Raw genomic sequence first — 19,838 nt, 5'->3', positions numbered from 1 at the left:
CAATTGTGCAAAGCTCTTCTAGCCGTCTATGTAAATTGCAGAAATCATTTATACTAGGGTCCAGGGCTGTCCAGTCCAAGTGCCAAATATGAATTTGGTATACCACCTTTCGTATAGTACAACAAGGTGGTTCACAATGCCAATCAATATGTTTATGTTTATTTAAAGTTTTATGTACCACCATTGCAACAATCAAAGAACAGAATGGATGTCAGTAAATTTTCAGAAACCATAAAACTTTATTAACAATAACCCAACCTGACCATGTTTCGCCTCCCAAGAAGCTGCATCAGGGGATTTACTTTACACTATTAGGGTCCCTATGTGCACATGCACCTTGCAATGGTTAGCATCTAGCAGCACTGAATCACTCTTAGCTGCTACACAAGTTCTTGATAATCAGAATTTCAAAAAACAAAGCTTCTCCTCCTTCTTGCACATTAAATCCTATGAACCTCTATTGCCTCTCCTCTTCTGAATTGTCCTCCATTACCCACATACAGGTTCTTAGCAGTGTACAATATACTGAAAATTTGTAACATGAAAAGAACTCCATAAAATACAAAATAGACCTAAAGCATACACACCAGAAACATACATACCAAAACAACCATATGATCCTGATCATGTAATCTTTAAATTAAGCAGTCGATTAAAAATTGACTAGTTCACGCTTATAGTATGACAAAATGGCAAGTTTCTCCTTACTTCATTTGCAAATTTATGCATGTCTGTTCAGCATTTTGGTGTTAAAAGGCATGGTAAAGTGTTGCTCAGGATGATAGAGGCTGTATGAGGCATATATATATGTGTGTGTATCCTCTGTCTCTCCGTGTGTATGTGTATGCAAGCATGTGTTTTGTGTCTGTGTCTTTGTGTATGTATGTGTCTCTGCATCTTTGTGTGTGCGGAGAGCTACTGGGTCTTAGGAGGGGTGCCGTGGGAGAAGGTAGGAACGTGGTGGCATGGTGAGGGGCGGGACACACATCCTGTGTGAAGAAGACAGAAGACACAGAGGAAGGCAGGAAGGCGGCTGGTGCAGAGGAAGCGACTAATAGTGCATTATTAAAAAATCAATTTTGTGTGTCTTTGTGCTGTGTATGTGCACCTTTGTGTGTGTTTGTGTCTTTGTGCCTATGCCTACAGATATAGAGATAAAGAAATGGCTGAAGCCTCCACAACAGGTGCTATACCTATGTCTGCCTCTGTGTGTGCATGCATGTGTTTTGTGTTTGTGTCTTTGTGTGTGCGTGTCTTTGTGTTTGTGTATCTGTCTCTGTGTGTGCATGCATGTGTTTTGTGTCTGTGTCTTTGGGTATATATGTGTCTCTGTGTCTTTGTGTATGTATGTGTCTTTGTGTTGTGCATAAGCATCTTTGTCTGTGTCTTTGTGCCTATGCCTACGAATGTACAGACAAAGAGATGTCTGAAGTCTCCCCAACAGGTGCTATCATTTGGATGAAATGTGCCTAACAACAAGACAATTTACAATGGCTGACAAAACTGATTTAAAAAAACAAGCAAACAAAACACAGAAGAACACCAGACTGCCACTGTACCACATAGAAGAAAAAAAGGCAGAGACGACCAATAGGAGATAAAGATGTCACAGGAGCCACACAATTGGAACCATCTTATTGATATAATCTGACATGGCCATATTTTGGTGTGTGCCTGCATCAGAAGCCCATGATGCACTATGCCCAGAACTCTATGATCTGTATAATATATCAGCATGTTGATGATTGTTCAGACAGATGTGTGATCCCTAGAATAGCTATAACATCTATGCCGTTTACCACAGTGGAGTAATAAACTTCACATAAAACAAAGAATCACAACTGGAAATAATCTGTCAAGCTTTCTGAAGCTGTTATAAAAACGGGCATAGTGAGTTAGGAACCTGATGCAGACACATGCCGAAACATGGCCATGTCGGGTCATATCAATAAATTGGTTCCAATAGTATAGCTCCTGTGACATCCTTATCTCTTTTTGGCTATCTCCACCTTTTCTTCTCCTGACAAAATTGATTGCCAGTTCAACTGCTGTTTACATTCAAATATTGTATCGCACTTTGTACTGCTATTGGCCTAATTTAACCTGAATGAGAAAAAAATCATGAGTAAAGTGGAATAGGTATAAAGGGCATGATTATTGTTTATGCCTTCAAACTGTATACTCTATAAAACTAACAGGTGATGTTAGGGAGCCTGTTCTGGTGGACACTTTTCCAGAGCTGGAGGTTTCTTGTAGCTCCTCAGGTCTAGGGTCTTATGCACTGGATAGCTCCTTCCAAGAGAAGAAACCTTGGGGTCATCTTTGACTCTTCTCTCTCCTTCTCTGCTCATATCCAGCAGACCGCCAAGACCTGTCGTTTCTTTCTTTACAACATCCGTAAAATCCGCCCCTTTCTTTCCGAGCACTCTACCAAAACCCTCATCCACACCCTTGTCACCTCTCGTTTAGACTACTGCAATCTGCTTCTTGCTGGCCTCCCACTTAGTCACCTCTCCCCTCTCCAGTCGGTTCAAAACTCTGCTGCCCGTCTCATCTTCCGCCAGGGTCGCTTTACTCATACTACCCCTCTCCTCAAGACCCTTCACTGGCTCCCTATCCGTTTTCGCATCCTGTTCAAACTTCTTCTACTAACCTATAAATGTATTCACTCTGCTGCTCCCCAGTATCTCTCCACACTCGTCCTTCCCTACACCCCTTCCCGTGCACTCCGCTCCATGGATAAATCCTTCTTATCTGTTCCCTTCTCCACTACTGCCAACTCCAGACTTCGCGCCTTCTGTCTCGCTGCACCCTACGCCTGGAATAAACTTCCTGAGCCCCTACGTCTTGCCCCATCCTTGGCCACCTTTAAATCTAGACTGAAAACCCACCTCTTTAACATTGCTTTTGACTCGTAACCACTCGCCTCCACCTACCCTCCTCTCTTCCTTCCCGTTCACATTAATTGATTTGATTTGCTTACTTTATTTTTTTTTTTTGTCTATTAGATTGTAAGCTCTTTGAGCAGGGACTGTCTTTCTTCTATGTTTGTACAGCGCTGCGTATGCCTTGTAGCGCTATAGAAATGCTAAATAGTAGTAGTAGTAGTAGTAGATAAGGACTGTATGCCACTGGGATCTTGGGCCTCAACACCTGTCTTCCCTATCCTTAACATGCACTGGTATTCCTCACCCTCAAACTCACTCCTAACTCTTTATCTTTCTAGAGCCAAGTGTGCTGTGCTCTACCACTGTTTACTACAGAGCTCATTATGCGGGTCTTTTACGTTGGTGCACTGGTGTTTCTAGCGTGCGTTAAAAATAGGCACACGCAAAACAAAGATGCTCATAGGAATACATTGGTGTCTTTAGCGTGCACCTATTTTTAACACGCACTAAAAACGCCAGCGCACCTACGTAAAAGGGGGTCTTTTGAGTACTGTTGCCAGAAGAGATCCAGAGCCTGCCAGCACTGCATCAGCTTTTTTTGGACTTTGCATACAAGCTGTGCTAATATCTTTGCACTGAAGGGTAGCACAACAGGCCCAAAAGTTTAAAAAGGCTTATACAGTACTGGTAGGCTCAGCCTTTGTCAGCCAGCGTTGACAGGATAAGCTCCACATTGGCAGCTGCAGCTTCTTCCCCTCCTTTCTAGTTGACAGCAGAGGGCACCAGATTACAGTAGAGGAAGGCAAGCTCTGGATCTCATATGCTTGTTTAATTAATTTCAGACTCACTGGGGAAAGTTAAATGAAGTCTGTGGTACAGTTAACATGTTATTTCTTGTCTGTAGCTTCCCAGTACTAGTGCTGTCTGATTCAGTCAAATAATTTTCGATTCGGTACGAATCAATTCTTTCAAAAAAATTGTTTTTTTGATTCTATTTGATTCGATTTAACTTGACTGAAATAGTGAGGCCCACATGCTAATATTATAACACACAGGGTAAAAAAAAAAAAAAAAAAAGGCAGCAGCAATTGAACAAAGGCAAACTTTGGTGTCAGCGCTCCATGCAGTGTTATATCATGTGAAAAGTGAAGTTTGGTCAAGCCCTACATCTTCCAGTTTTTATTAAGAAAAATCAGTTTGTCCACTATGGCTGGCTTCAGATAACTGCGTCTTGCAGCTATAATTTGTCCAGCAGCAGAAAAAATTCTTTCTGAGGGCACAGAGGTGGCTGGCATACACAGAAATGTCTCTGCAAGCCGGTTCAGTAGAGGAAATTTCATTTGACTTTGCTGCCAGAAACAAAAAACATCACCACTAGTTTCCAGAAGACCTTCGTGTTTATAGCAAGCAAGTTCTGCACTGCATCTGATTCGAATATCACTGTCATAGTCTGATTGTGATGGAAGTCTGGCTTTCTTAGCTGAAACATTTGTATATTCCACTGTTTCCCAGAAACTGCGTTTCTGTCGAGGCATATCCACATCCTGTGTTCCAAACTCTGGAACAGCTGGTAATGTCTGAGTGATCTCCATGGCTGTGCTGCTGCTGACTGGCAATGGTACATCAGTGGTTTACATTTTAATGATCTCTTGAGCTGCAACTGCATTGACATCTGGCACCTCATTCTAGGTTGACTTGAATCTCGGATCCAGGAAGCTGCTTAATCTATATAAGGTATCAAATAATATATCTTGAAATCTGTGCGGTAAACTTTTCTTCAGCTCTTCTTTCAAGTGTTCAAGATTTGCAGTTCAATCTGCTGCTCACCGCCACATTTTGGCCACACACTGAGAGCTGAGTGTGGTGTGTGTCTTTTAGGCTAGGGGAACAGGCCAAAAAATGTTGTTGATTTGCAGGCTTTTGAAGAAGCGACTATGATGGAGGAGGGCCGCAGGGGAAGGTGGGAATGTGACGGCATGGAGGGGGTAGGACACATATCCTGTGTGAAGAAGACAGAACTGCAATTTTCCCTGCTTCCCTCCAGCAGAGTGTGTCATTTAAGCTTGGGGAATGGAGATCCACTGGGTCTTAGGAGGAGCGCCGTGGGGGAAGGTGGGAACGTGGCAGCATGGAGGGGGGCAGGACACGCGTGACGCATCCTATGCGAAGAAGAGGAAGGCGGGACGGTGGCTGGTGCAGAGGAAGCAGCTAATAGTGAGTTATTAAAAAATCAATTTTTTTAAAGAAATGAATCGATTCGAATCAATTCGCCAAAAATGAATCGATTCGAATCGCGAATTGGACAGCACTACCCAGTACATCATGAGACCTTAGCTTTCTTCAAGTCACTAATTCCTCTATTTGGTAACAATGATCAGTATGCACCTATACCTTTGGTGATTTCATTGCCATCCATCAGCATCTTGCTTTTATATGGGCTTCAGAGCATCTCAGGGAGGCTTAGCCTCCTGAAGCCTCTTCTACCTGCTACACATGAAAATACTCAACAAATACCACAACGATCTACTCCATTTAAAGAAAAAACTTACATTGTGGTCTCCAAAGTTCATTTATAAACATCATATCTAGATAATCTTTATGTGGCTCCCATAAAAGGATAATACAACTTGCAAAGAATCCAAAGTCACAATGAAATTTCTCATCCAATAAAATCTGGCTGATCTTTTAAAACTGATTTGCAAACTCTTATGAAGGCCCTCTTTCAGTAGGCAGTGAATAGAAAACAGGCCTTTTTGAACAAGGCCTCATGTTCCAAAGCCAAGAAGAAAGAAACTACAATCTTCCAAGGCTGAGCTGACATAAGTACAGTCTGAGACAGAGCATAAAAGCAGGCAGCCTGACAAATGGGCAGATCAGCGGCAATGGAGGTTTCATAGGCTGCCAAATTATAGTTTAGCAGTCAACACCTAAAATTAAGTCTCCTTAGTGAGCCTTGAATTACTGCTTGGGTTATTAAACAAATGAGCTTAATAGTTGTCTTTAGTCAACCATTCACTAATGCCCTGGGGAACAGTAAGAATGCTTCCTCAAACTAGGTTTCTGTGATGGTTATAGGTTATGAGGGATAGACTGCACCAGTACTGTTTTTGTCTTTCTACATATGTGGACTTCAGTTCCTGTTTGCATAGCCATAGTAACAGTTTTTGTCAGTGGGTATTGTTTCTGTAGTAGAATTACACAGTGTGTCCTATTATTAAAGTTTGTTTTATTAATAGTTCTCAAAACACAACATTGAAAAAAAAAGCAACAATCACTTACATAATGAGAACAAGTTTCACATTAATTTATACCCCCTCCTCACCACAATGTGTCCTATATGTTGAAGTTGAGACAGGAGAATGTTCTACAGTTGGGTATTATTAGGAAAGGTATGGAAAACAGGTGTGAGGATGTTATAATGCCGTTGTATCGCTCCATGGTGCGACCACACCTTGAGTACTGTGTTCAATTCTGGTTGCCACATCTCAAGAAAGATATAGTAGAATTGGCAAAGGTGCAGCGAAGGGCGACTAAAATGATAGCGGGGATGGGACGACTTCCCTATGAAGAAAGACTAAGGAGGCTAGGGCTTTTCAGCTTGGAGAAGAGACGGCTGAGGGGAGACATGATAGAGGTATATAAAATAATGATTGGAGTGGAATAGGTGGATGTGAAGCATCTGTTCACGCTTTCCAAAAATACTAGGACTAGGGGGCATGCGATGAAACTACAGTGTAGTACATTTAAAACAAATCGGAGAAAATGTTTCTTCACCCAACGCATAATTAAACTCTGGAATTCGTTGCTGGAGAACGTGGTGAAGGCGGTTAGCTTAGCAGAGTTTGAAAAGGGGTTAGACGGTTTCCTAAAGGACAAGTCCATAAACCACTACTAAATGGATTTGGGAAAAATCCACAATTCCAGGAACAACATGTATAGAATGTTTGTACGTTTGGGAAGCTTGCCAGGTGCCCTTGGCCTGGATTGGCTGCTGTCGTGGACAGGATGCTGGGCTCAATGGACCTTTGATCTTTTCCCAGTGTGGCATTACTTATGTACTTATGACCCTAGTCTGACCTGCCTGCAGTATGAGGTAATGGTGGAAAGAGTGTCAGCCACTGGTTGAAAGTGTCTCCTTCACTAATTTTGGAGGGAAGTATAGAGGTGTGGTAGCCGTGTTAGTCCACTCTTAAAGGTTATCAATAGAAATCAAACAAAATAAAACATGGAAAAGAAAATAAGATGATACCTTTTTTATTGGACATAACTTAATACATTTCTTGATTAGCTTTCGAAGGTTGCCCTTCTTCCTCAGATCAGAAATAAGCAAATGTGGTAGCAGATGGTATATATGAGAGAAACATCAAAGCATTACTTTGACAGTCTGACAGAGTGGGAGGGTGGGGGTATACATGGGGACATCAAAGCATTTCATTGATATTCTAACAGAATGGGTGTTGGTAGGTGAGAGGAGGGTAATAAACAGAGAAATAAACACCTACCTACCAACACCCATTCTGTTAGAATATCAATGAAATGCTTTGATGTCCCCATGCACACCCCCACCCTCCCACTCTGTCAGACTGTCAAAGTAATGCTTTGATGTTTCTCTCATATATACTATCTGCTACCACATTTGCTTATTTCCGATCTGAGGAAGGAGGGAAGTATAAAAGACCCTGGAACCAAGGATCTTATACCCTCCACAGGGGTCTGGGGAAGGAAGAGAAGTTGCAGGGGCCCTAGGGGTTCGGGCATAGCTTGAGAGGCAGCCTTCCCGAGATGGCCAACTAGGGCATACAATCACAGAGAGTACTGTTACCCCCTAAGACAACTAGGCTTGACCACAGCTAAGGAAAGGGGAGAGAGGAGACATGAAAGAGAACCCCAAGGGGTCTGGGCTAAAGAATAAGCTAAGAGAAACCCCAGGAGCTGAAGGGTTCAAGGACTCAGTTTAGGAGTGCCGGAGGGTTCATCTGTGCTAGGAGTGCTATTTTCCTCAGTAAGGTAGGCGGGACCAGTAAGGAACATCTCATCTCTGCCATTAAGGTGGCAGCAACTGATTACTCCAATACATCCCAAACACCCTATTCAGGGAGAATGTTGAGATTTTTGAAACTTTGAATTTTTACTTTTACTTGGGAAGGAAAGCAGTGTCACAATTTTGTGTCACCAGTTAGCATATACAGTGCAGAAGGAGTTTTTGGATTTTGTATAACTGTCCATAGGATGAGGCATTGGTTGTGCTTATTTAAGATACCAACCCCCACCCCCCCCCCCATTCTATAACAGGTTGCCTAAAGTTAGGTGTCAATTGCATGTATAAGTTATAGAATAATAACACTTATGCACATATCTGTAACAGTTACACGTGTAAGTGCCGGGCATGCACAGCTGTATTCTAGAACTTTAGTGCATATACATGTGAGGGGCGTTAACAAGAGGAGGAGCATGAGTGGGTTATGGGTGTGACTCCCACTTAGTATACTGTAAGAACCGCATTTAGGCATGTACATTTATGCCTCTTTTGACATGGCATAAGTAGGTACGCCTAAGTGTTGGCATATAACTGTTGACTTTATGCTTGTATTCTAGAATGGAGGGGGGCAGACTCAAGAAAAATGTCAGGAAGTATTTCCTCATGGAGAGAGTGGTGGATGCTTGGAATGCCCTCCCGCGGGAGGTGGTGGAAATGAAAACGGTTACGGAATTCAAACATGCGTGGGATAAACATAAAGGAATCCTGTTCAGAAGGAATGGATCCTCAGGAGCTTAGCTGAGATTGGGTGGCAGAGGCGGGGCTGGTGGTTGGGAGGCGGGGATAGTGCTGGGCAGACTTTTACGGTCTGTGCCGGGGCTGGTGGTTGGGAGGCGGGGATAATGCTGGGCAGACTTATACGGTCTGTGCCCTGAAGAGGACAGGTACAAATCAAGGTAGGGTATACACAAAAAGTAGCACATATGAGTTTATCTTGTTGGGCAGACTGGATGGACCGTGCAGGTCTTTTTCTGCCGTCATCTACTATGTTACTAACCAGCTCATAATCGAAAGTGATCGCTGGCCATTTCCCGACACAAATCGGGAGATGGCCAGCGATCTGGGAAAAGCGGCGAAATTGGTATAATCGAAAGCTGCTTTTTTTGACAGGATCGCCGCTTTCCCATTGCCTCGCCAGCAAAAGTTCAAAGGGGCGTGTCGGCGGGAAAGCGAAGGCAGGACATGGGCGGGTATGGGCGTGGCTACCAGATAGCCGTCTTTCGCCGATAATGGAAAACAAAATACGGCGTTAAGCAGTATTTCGCCAGGTTTACTTGGTCCTTTTATTTTCACGACCAAGCCTCAAAAAGGTGCCCAAACTGACCACATGACCACCGGAAGGAAGCGGAGATGACCTCCCCGTACTCCCCCAGTGGTCACTAACCCCCCTCCCACCAAAAAACCCCCACTTTAAACACTTTTTTTCCAGCCTGTATGCCAGCCTCAAATGCCGTACTTACCTCCATGACAGCAGAATGTGTTCTGTCCTCCGACAGCCTTTTCCTGCTTGTGATGTGACACCTTTTCTGTTATTTGCACTGCAGAGTCACATCAGCAATGCATTGTGGTGGGTGTAGGTATTGGTAATTGGTAGGCTGTACTCCCCTGGTGCTTTCCCCCTGCTTACTGGGTCAGAGTGTGCCCTGTTTTGTTTCCTGTTGTAGTCCATGCGGTAGTGGCCATTTTTGTAAGCCAGTTTTAGTTCCCTTTCCTGTGTTACCCACATTAGAGAACCTAGTTCTTACCTTGAATGGTGCTGAAAGAGGGCATTGTACACCATTGTGCCAGCTCTGACCTACTGCTAATCTTAGTACCAGGGGACTCTTTGCCAGTGGGGCACAACCTCTGATCTGCAGTTAACTGTGAGTAAACGTGCTTATTTCAAGAAAGGACTTTTTCAGAGAGATTAGTCTTCAGGTGTGAACTGGTGTGCCAAAGTTATACAGCAGCAATAAATCCTAGAGGCTGTATGCAGGTCCCTGGAGCAGTTTTAGTGGGTGCAGTACATTTGTGGGTAGTGGGTTTTTTGGGGGGGTTGGGGGGCTCAGCTCCCAAAGTAAGGGAGCTATGCACGTGGGAGCTTTTCTGAAGTCCACTGCAGTGACCCCTAGGGAGCCCGGTTGGTGTCCTGCCAGTGGGGCCAATGCACTAAAAATGCTGGCTCCTCCCACGGCCAAATGCCTTGGATTTGGCCGGGGTTTGAGATGGCCGACATAACTTTCCATTATCGCTAAAAAACGAAGCCGCCCATCTCAAACCCCGGCCAAATCCAAGGCATTTGGCTGGCCGGAACCGTATTATCGAAACAAAAGATGGCCGGCCATCTTTTTCAAAAATACGGGTCTGGCCAGCTGTTTGCGGCACCGCCAAAATACATTGCCAGCCATGTATTTTGCCGGCGCCGTTTGATTATTCCCCTCCATGTTACCTGCATAATTGCCGTTATAGAATAGGTTCACAGCCTGTGCAAAGTAGACGCCTAAATTGTGGCACCCAATTATAGAATTGCCCCCTGAATGTAGGGAGACTGTGCTTTGTTGAAACTATCTTGTAGATATGTCTGAAGCAATCTAAGGTGAACAAATGGGGCCTAGAAGGAGAGAAGAAGAGATAAACTGGAGGAGCTACTTCATGTCTCAGGACTTTCAGTGGTGTAGCCATGGGGGGGGGGGGGGGTAGGGGACCTGAGCCCCACACTTTGGGATCAGGCCTCCCCCCAAATTATGGCACTATCTGTTGCAATGGCTGATGGGGATCCCAAGCTACTCTAGCAGAAGACGTCCTCCTGTAGTGGCCAGAAGCTGTCCAATGCTGCAGTCAGTGGCACTTTCCATGGGCCATCGCTGTGTTGCCCCCCCCCCCCATGCTAGGAAAAGTGCCGCTGACTGCCAGTGTTGGAGATTTTCTGGCCACTGAAGGAGAATGTCTTCCACTGGCAGGGCTTGGGGATCCCTGCCAGCTCTGGTATTTTGGGGTTGCAGGAGGTGGGACACAGAGAGTAGGGTGGGGTGGAAGGCAGGGCAAAATTTTGTGTCCCCTACTTTGGGCTTAGACTGCCCTCAAAATTCAACAGCTATCCAGCAACTGCTTGAACTACTGATTCCTTGAGACTTTCATTGTTTTTTCTTTAGATTTTCATGTTGAGTTTACCCAGTTTTATACTGTAAATAATTAATTTTAGGGGATCACCAATAAAGGTGTTTTATTCTAAGACACCTTGAGGGCTTTATATTTTTATTCATTTTTACCTAGCCTTTGAGGCTTTGCCACCACTAATCCACGAAGACGCTTGAGTATGCATTGGTGCTTTTTCTGTACCCCCCCCCCCCCCCATTTAACTAAAAAACAGTGTCTTTTTATGTCTCTGGGGTCACTCTCACCCTTTTTAATGAGAGGCCCTCTATGTGTAAATTCAGAGGATTCTCAAATTCACTGGCCTGTGAGCTGAAATCAACTTTCAGAATAGGAAAATGCTGTTCTTGAAATTAAACAAACAAAAAAACTCCTCTCCAACTCCACAGGTATTTTAATTAATGTTCAGGATTCCAAAGTCTAAAACAAGAAGGATCAGATGCATTGGTCTGCCTTGACCAAGAGCACAAAGGACTGATTTACTCAGCTCTGCCTTGAAATGAGATCCTTGTCCCCATGCAAATACAGACACCCACACCCAAAGCGAGGGAGCATTATTTTATTTCATTGCTTAGCAAGATGCAAACAACCCTTTCCAATTTTAGAGAATTTAGTGGCACTCAAAGCACAAAAGCTCTCCAGCATCTTAAGACCACCTGATGACTCCTGGTTTCAGGCCAAGCCAGTCCAGCTTTATAAAAAATAGCTGTCCCATTGCAGACAGGAGTATGCAGCCCTCTAACTTTTATTTAAAGGTAAACAAAACTACAGACGCCAGAATGCTTACATCATATTAAATCTCTATTATTTGAATTTCAGCACTGTTAAATATGTATATTTTTGATCCTGTTTCATGGTAATCCTTTTATTAGGTCTCAATTTGCTGCTTTCAAGTTGTCCTCTTTCATTCTATCTATGTCTTTACTTGTTCATTTTACTATTGTTATGCTCTTAACACAATTGTAAGTTTTATGTTAAATTGTACCTGCTGTACATTGCCATGGGTGAATCTCTTCATAAAGCTGGTTAATAAATCCCATTAAATAAAAATGTAATAATAAAGTGGCAAACAATTCAGAACTAACCTAGCCTGTCTTTGGCGATCTGATCCTATGGGACTGATGGAGACCTTTTTGCAATTCTTCTTATACCATCATACTGTACACTTCCTTGAGTGGATTCTTTCAAACATACGGTAAACAAATCCTAATAAATAAATAAAATTGTGATGGCAGATCAGTACATATTGTGGGTAATTGTACAATAGGTGTTAACATGTATGTGCCAATTATGTGTGTAAATGTATAAAATAATGGTATTTACATGTGTATGTGCACATTATGAGCAAAACTGCCAAAATTCCAGCCTAAGGGCTATTCTGTAAATACTGGTATAATTTACATAATGTGTGGTTATAAATGGATTGGAGCAGATGCGAGGCTCAAACTTACATGTATAACTTATGGGCTGATGCTCAGTACCTAATGCTGGAACTAGAGCCGATTAACGCTGGACTAGCACTGGTGTTAATCTATGCAGGATGTTCAGAGGGATCTAGCACAGGAAACAACGTGCATGCCAAAGATTAGTGCAAATAGTATTTAAATGTAGTCAAATGGACGTAAATGAGGTCATTTCCTATTCCCTCCCCATTCTCAGCGAACAGAGCACAAAACAAAGCCTCCCTTACTGCTGCAAACCTAATGCCAGCTTGGACCTTGCATTGGCGTATTTGAAGAGAGGATTTCCCATGATTTTCTCCTTAAAATCTGTAGGTTTTAATTGAATTTGGAGTGAGAAACACATGTGTGTGAGTCCAAGCAAAGCCAAAAATGAAAACACACGTTGGCGCCTTCCCGTAAGCCTTCCAGTGAAAAATGTTTTTTTGAAAGGCTTATACTTAAAGGAGCAGAAGAATGACACTGATGTATGTTTCACTTCCGGGTTTGCCTGGGCATGCACACAGGAGCTGCGCTTACCGTGAAACTCTTGTGTGCATGCGCCAGGCAAATTCCTCCTTCTCTTACAGCACACATAAAATTTGCATGGCATTAGTTTTCAGCATTAGAGGGCTGATTTCCTGTATTGTTCCTGTGCTATTTGCCATTGCTATTTGTTAATAGCACTGGAGTTCTGAGCATTGGCCCATTAGAGAATACTTAGCGCTAATTCACCTGTTCTATGGCTGGACCAATGTTAAGAACAGATATACCTGGTTAGACTAGTATTCTGTAATAGAAAGTAGGTGACAATGTTCCAGGGCCACCAAGGGGGGGGGGGGGGGGGGAATTCCTCTCAAAGTAATCCTCAGTCAAATGCGCAAACTGTAATAACACTTGTTATGGGTAGATGAGAAAACACAAGAAACCAGCATAAAATATTCAGAAGAACAGTTCCTCTGCCCTTCTTTGTTCTCCTGCAGACTCACAGACCGTAAGGATTTTGCATTCTTATCATACCACTATAATAAAAGGCAGCAGTTTGTTATGTGTGTCAGCAGTGGGGCAAAGCGTACATGCACAGACTGCATGTAGCACATATATTAACCCCCTAATTTTAAAATCTTACACATCCATTATCATGCTTAGCGTGCAAAACTGCACACACAGGTCACAGAGTCCTGCCTGTTACACACATAATTGTTAAACTAGGAGCTAATTAACATGAATAATAATTGACTGTAATTGAAGTTAATTGATACTGTTACACATGTAACTGCGCTTATTCATGTTATTTACTAAATACTAGGCGAATCACAATAAAACATTCTTAAAAACGTTATGTGTACACAACAGCAAAATTCAACATAAAACAAAAATAAATTGAAAAGCTGTCCCACTCTATACCTGTACTCCCATTATGCCAAAGGATATACTATCTGAAACAAATAGGTCTTCAACGGCCTCTTAAATTAGTTCACATTCGTAGCCAGACATAAGTACCCTGGCAAACTCTTTCACAAACATAGTCCCATAGTAGAAAATGCAGCTGCCCTCATATCTGCATAATGCACTTTCCCCAGATTTACAGTTTCTAAATATTTCATGTCCACTGAACGCAATGCATACACCAGTTGGAACACCTTCAAAATCTGTGAAAATTACCAGGGAGCTGCCTCATTAATAGCCAGATATGAGTCTCAGCACTTGGAATGAAATCCTATTAGGCACCAGAAGCCAATGAAGCTGCTTAAATATTGGAGTTGTATGCATGCACATAGAGGTTTCAGTGATCAGACATGCTGCAGCATTTTGAGCGACCTGCAATACCTAGCAGTGAACAGTGGAAACCCCCAGGTATAATTCTTTACAATAGTTCAACTTGCTGAGCACTAAGCTCTGAAATATAATCCTAAAGACATAACCTGCCAGCATCGGCTTCAATCTGTTCAGTAGATGGAGCTAGTAAAAAGATGAACGTATCATCACCTGTCCTTTTTGTTCGTGCATACATAATCCTGAATCAAGCACAACTCTTTACACATTTCTTCACCAGAAGCCATGTACCCAAAACCCCAACCTCCCTTGGCACCTCCCAATCTATGCATCTACCCACTAGCATATGTTTTGATTTCTCCACATTCAATACCAACTGGTTATCTCCCAATCTTCTGAAGACATAACTCTAGCTGTTGAACACATTGTTCCCATTGACCTTGCACAGGAAAAAAAAACCTTGCAAACACCCAGATCTCTAAATAGCTTCTCCACTGGAGCCATGTAAATATTAAACAGAAGGACTGTGGGAGATCTTTGCTTGGATACCTCAGAGACTACTCTGATGCTGGAGAGAGGTCCTTGTTCCAGTTACAAGAGACGGTCCATACAGTGGTCCATGGCTGTGGGCGCATGCTCGAAGGGGCATGACCTAAGGGGTAGGTCCTGCCCCTTTGGATCCCCTTCAAAGCTGCTGAAGAGCGTGGAACGTTGCACTCTGCTCCACTCCTATGGGGAAGCAAATGCAGCAAGGAAAAAAACTGAGGCTGTTACCGTTGTAAGGGGACTTATGGACTTGCATCTGTAGTCATCTAAGATGCTGGAGCCTTCTCTAACAGTGAGAATGCTTGCTTCCTGAAAGCTTTCCTATCATCTGGGGGACCTTCCCTACCCTCACAACCTGCTGTGATGCAGGAAATAGTGGACATCTATTGAGGGGAGTGGCCCTGTTAGGAGTGAACCCATTACAATGATATTGTCTCGTCTTCTTCAGTTCTATTAGTTCTGTGTGGAACTTCTGGAATCATTTGCCAAGTGTTTCTTTTCAGTACTCTGGTTTTCCTAACCCTCTGAACTCTGATGCTGTTTCTTTGAACGATGATCTGATTTTTAAGACGGATATTACTTTGAGGGATAATCTTTCTCAGTTCAGCAAATTTATAGAGGAGGTGGTAGAAACGGTAACTCAGAATGGGACTAGATTCAAATGGAACGAACTGCGAACAAAGCTAATTTGAATATCAGTTCATGTCAAGCAGCTGTTGCAGCTGCATTGAAGGATAGTTTATTAATGCATCTCCAGATTGCACAGAGGGCTACTAATTTACGTTTACTTGATTTTCCTGTTACTCCTTATTTATCCTCTCTTGAGTTGTTTAAAATGTATGTGAAAGATGTTTTGCAGATTACCTTTGATTCTATTGATGTTAGCACTGTCTATTGCTTACCTGAGGGGATTAAACAGATTAACCAGGAAGGGGGGAGTTTGATCATTTAAACACTCCTGATAGTTTAGAACTAACACAAGTTTTGGAATCTTTGCAGGAAAATATAATCAAAAGAGCTACTTATTGGTAATGTTGTCTTCTGTTGAAAAGAAACTGATGGTTCTGACGTCCTCCTTTAAGAAAAAAAGAAGTTCCTTTCTATGGGCAGGTGGTATTGATGTTTCCTGACATAGCCAGAGCTACACAACTTCGTCGCAAGGCTTTTTTTTACAGCTTAAGGCTTGAGTCTTGGCTGTGGGAGAACAATTCTTTTAAAAGTTTCCTTGTAAATGTCTGGTTATGTATGAGAACTATACCTATCTGTTCCTAGATCCTGCACAGCTAGGTTGCTTTAGGGATAAATTGTTTTGTGCCTGGTTGAAATGTTTTGGATTTTTCCTTTGATTTTTCTATCTGGTCTTACTTCATTGCTCTCCCCCTTGATGTGGGCTTGAATTTCAATCGTTATTTGTGTAAAAGGTTTTGTGTACATTTTCATATTTCTAAATGCTTACTTTGTATTAGTTTGCAAAATTCTCAATAAAAAGCACAAAAAACAGTGCCAACCCTTGTGGTACTCCCATACACATGGTAAACCCGAGACACCATATCTCCAACCTTCACTTGCATTGATCATCCAGACACAAACCACTCATAAAAACACACTCTCACAAACCAAGCCCAAACAATCTCTTCAACAACACATCAATGTTCACAATACACCACACAACAAGTTTTAGCCAGTGTTCTATAACCTTAGCATGTAATTTCTCTAGTGCACAACTGCTAGGGGGTGTGAACATTGGAGGGGCATGGACAGGTCAGGGGCATGCCTAGCAGTTATGTGTTAAGGTTATAGAATACTGTCAGTTACATGCCCAACTGACAGCAGTGATGCGTGAGCATTTATACCAGCCATTGAACTACCATACGTGCTCGTGCCTAAAGTTACAATTAATTGACCCAAATATTCTTTAAGCCGGGGGTAACACATAGAATCTAAATTAGAACAACCCAATGCACAAAACAATTTTAGATTAGATTAAATGTTAAAGAATAAGCAGGCTCATGTGAATTCTTTTGACCTCAGTGGTGACTTGTTTCACAAGGGCCACTCTACCCTTATTTTATTATTTAGATTTTGCTCACATCTTTTTCAGTAGTAGCTCAAGGTGAGTTACATTCAGGTACACTGGATATTTCTCTGTCCCAGGAGGGCTCACAATCTAAGTTTGTACCTGTGGTAATGGAGGGTTAAGTGACTTTCCCAAGATCACAAGGAGCAGCAGTGGGATTTGAACTGGCCACCACTGGATTGCAAGACTGGTGCTCTAACCACTAGGCCACTGCTCCACTCCCTTGGTTTACCTGCCTCTTCACAGGTCAGTAACGATTTAAACTTTCTTACATTTTATTAATTTATATCCAAACGTATTTTATTTTTTTCAAAATTTTTATCATTTCAATTAAAAAAGTAATATCAGTGCTACTTATATGCGGCATGTTTCGCAGTAGTCACTTCAGGGTTCAGTCCATTTTCCAACACGCTCACCATATCTATATCCGTTTTACTATGGTGAGCCTGTGTTAGAAAATGGACCGAACCCTGAAGTAGCTATTGTGAAACATGCTTCATGTCGTCTAACGGTCCCACATAAAGTGAATCTTCATGCTGAAGCTAAGTAGCACTGATTTACTTTTTTAATTGAAATGATACAAATTTTGAGAAAATAAGATCAGTTTGGATATAAATTATTAAAATGTAAGAAAGTGAAAATTGTCACTGACCTGTGAGGAGGCAAGCGAATCAAGGGTAGAGTGGCCCTTGTGAAACAAGTCATCATGCCTAAAGTTAGGTACATAAATTCAGTCTTACGCTAGTTTTCTATAATGGCAATTATACATGTAATTTCCACTATAAAATTTACATTTAGCACACTTTAGGCACCTACATTTTGGCACACCTGTCACACCTCCCGCACATAGCTGGCTATGGCCTTGCTGTTATCCGGTCTCTTGGGGTTAGTGGTTTCCTGAGTATAGGGCACCTGTCCCCATCTGACTGAAGTTCACAGTGCTTTTCTCTCCTCTCTGGGATCCTCATCCACACAGACTCTCTCTTCATGAGAATCTTATCCACATAGTACCTTCTCCTATAGTTAAGCTCCTGGTTGGTGTTTCTCTCTATCTTCTTTTGGCTTCAGTCAGGCAAAGAGGTAGTTAAAACCTCTGACTTTCACATCATAGATGGTAACAAACTGATAGACCTGCCTCGTCTGCTGAATTCAGTGGCAGACTCTTGCTTTAGCAGGTCGTATCCCACAGAAGGAATGGCAAGTCCTGGTCAGGTGAGGGTGGGACCATAGGTGTCACCATAGGGTGGCAAATGCCACTCCAAAAATGGCTTGTCACTGTAAACAATGGCTTCTGGCTGGCTTTGGCTCCAAAATACAAGTCTTTATTTCTGAAGTTACATTTGAACCTGAATACATTTGATTCACGGGGCTCTGTAACTACGGAGCCCTATGTGGTTCAAACATCAGGTGTTTGAACCACACGGGGCCTGAGCAGGTCAACAGATAGTGTTTGAGCTGAGCAGGGCTACATAGTTACAGATCCTTGTGAGTGCGCCTATGCACAATTCTGTACACAGAACAATGTAACAGCCAAAATAGTAATTATAATTAACATAAGTACAAACTAACTTACTGTAAATCACCCTAGCACTCCACAGCTACACATAATATGCACTATCAACCTAAACCTTCACAATGGACATATAAAATTCCCCAAAACAGTAATGACTCACTCTAATCACATATGGTTAAGTACCATATTATCTCATCAGGACATTAAAAGATCCAATGGGTGGGAGGAAACGAGTGGTACGGGGGATGGGCTGTGGAGGAAAGTACAGGCTAAGATGTTGAAGGGAAGGGTTTTATTTCCTAGCAGCATCCTTGTGTTATAATGCTGATTTTGTTCCAGCTATGACACATATGACTTATTTAAGCTGGGAGTGGAAGAGGCTTTCTGCCTTTTATCAGTTTGCAGAGGAGGGTAAACTTTTAATCTTTGTAGATTTACAGGAGGGACATGAGCTGCCTGATGCAGATATTTTTCAATATCGGCAAATAAAGCATTTCTGCAAAGGAGACAATATCAGGAGGCCTAAGGACAGGGTATCTCTCCCCTGGAAAGTGTTTGGATGTGGAGAATGGACTTCAGAAATCAGCCCTTTGTAAGGAAATGGTGAGAAATGAATTATCTACATTCAAATATATATTGGCATGAGAGGAAGATCTTGGAGTGGAATTATCTGAAAAAAGCTGGATAAAGGAGATCAGGAATGCTCATAAAATTTCTATATCTGTTCATATTAAAGAAAATGGCTTGTAAATTCTGATGAGATCATATTTAACCCCCAAGTGACTAAAGGTCATGTTTCCTATGATGTGAGGGCCCGGGGTTGTTCCTTCATATAAGGTGGGAGTGTCCTAGAATAAAACTGTTATGATCTAAGATACATAGATTAAGGGGCTCTTTTTTTTAAAACAAAAAGCTTCCAAAAAAGTCATAAGGTCCAAGTTGTGATTTTTGACATTCCAATTTTAGATGTTTTTCTCCACAGTTTGTCCAAATTTCAAGGGGGCGTGTTTTGGGTGGGACATGGGCGACACCAAATGTTTTTCTGCAATAATGAAACAAAACAAAAATGTGTTTCAATCATGAATAAGTGACCAAAAGGTACCCTAAATGACCAAATGACCACTGGAGGGATTAAGGCATAACCCCCTTACACCCCCAGTGGTCACAGACCCCCCTCCCGCCCCCTGAAGATGTGACAGTGACAATGACAGTACATACCAGGTACTATGTCGGCTTTAGATATAGTGGCCATTTTTGTTAGAGCAGCAGGCAGGTCCCAGGAGTAGCCCATATCCCATTCTAACTGGTACACTTGTGGTGGAACGTGTGAGCCTTCCAAAAACCACTAAATATGTACTGTACCTACGTATAGATGACACCTGCAAGCTTTGAGGGCTGTTATAGTGGTGTATAGTGAGTATAGTAGATT

General features: G+C 42.4%; 1 long non-coding RNA gene across 1 annotated transcript; it reads right to left on the bottom strand.

Annotated features, from left to right (window-relative positions):
- Positions 1-221: 221 nt before the first annotated feature.
- On the bottom strand, positions 222-19,281 carry LOC115469909. The gene is made up of 4 exons (XR_003942086.1): positions 19,270-19,281; positions 6,912-6,918; positions 2,077-2,082; positions 222-432 (listed from the first exon to the last, which is right to left on the bottom strand). It is a non-coding gene; the product is annotated as an uncharacterized LOC115469909 (long non-coding RNA).
- Between the last annotated feature and the right edge of the window lie 557 nt (positions 19,282-19,838).

The sequence above is a fragment of the Microcaecilia unicolor genome, chromosome 5 (assembly GCF_901765095.1).
Source record: "Microcaecilia unicolor chromosome 5, aMicUni1.1, whole genome shotgun sequence".
In the NCBI taxonomy this organism is placed as follows: Eukaryota; Metazoa; Chordata; class Amphibia; order Gymnophiona; family Siphonopidae; genus Microcaecilia; species Microcaecilia unicolor.
Note: the sequence above shows the minus strand (reverse complement) of the source record. Positions and strands in the feature narration are given on the sequence as shown.